Genomic DNA, 831 nt, shown 5'->3' with positions numbered 1-831 from the left:
GCTTTGAATCTATTGAAGAGATTCAACGTGAATCGCTGCGCGCTTTGAAGGCTATACCGGGAAACGACTTTTTGGCATGCTTCGAGGCATGGAAAAAACGTTGGCACAAGTGCATTGTATCAGAGGGGGATTATTTTGAAGGGGATAACATAATTTTGGATGAATAAATGAATATTTGTTTATAAAAATGAAAAGTCACCTTACTTTTTGATCACACCTCGTATATGTATATAAATAAAAGTATAAAAGAAACTTCTTTATGAAAGTGCAACTGTTTCGAGAGGGGCTTATTGTAATCACGTTATTTTTTTCTAGATAGAGATATATGGTAATAACAGACAATGAAAGAAATGTAACGTTTATCTGTTCTTTTTAAAATAGAATTATATGATTTCTTATGTAATATGATTTCTCTATAATCATTCTGCATGTACAAGGTTTAAGTCAGAAATTAAAAAAAACCAATAATTTACGATATATTATAGATACATTTTTCTAACACATATATTAGGTGTACAAAAAAGTTCTGAGCTTTAGATTTGATACAACCGAAATAACAATTTAAATTTTATATATCTTCCCGCCCTTTTGGGGTTTTAAAACAGTAACATTTAACCTCCTGAAATGCGATACGGTTTGGCGTTTGATGCACATAACCTCAAAAATCAGTAGTGTTCACGATGGCAATTACAAAAGAGCATATTCGATTTTCCATCCACTTCGCGTTTCATCTGAAGAAAAATGCTGCTGAAGCCACTGAAATGATTTGTGCTGCATATGGAGAGAACGCTGTAAGTCATGCAACATGCAAAAGGTGGTATCAAAAGTTTC

This window comes from Trachymyrmex septentrionalis, unplaced genomic scaffold (assembly GCF_001594115.1).
Source record: "Trachymyrmex septentrionalis isolate Tsep2-gDNA-1 unplaced genomic scaffold, Tsep1.0 scaffold166, whole genome shotgun sequence".
Lineage (NCBI taxonomy): Eukaryota > Metazoa > Arthropoda > Insecta > Hymenoptera > Formicidae > Trachymyrmex > Trachymyrmex septentrionalis.
The sequence above is the reverse complement of the archived record's forward strand: the minus strand, read 5'-3'. Positions refer to the sequence as shown.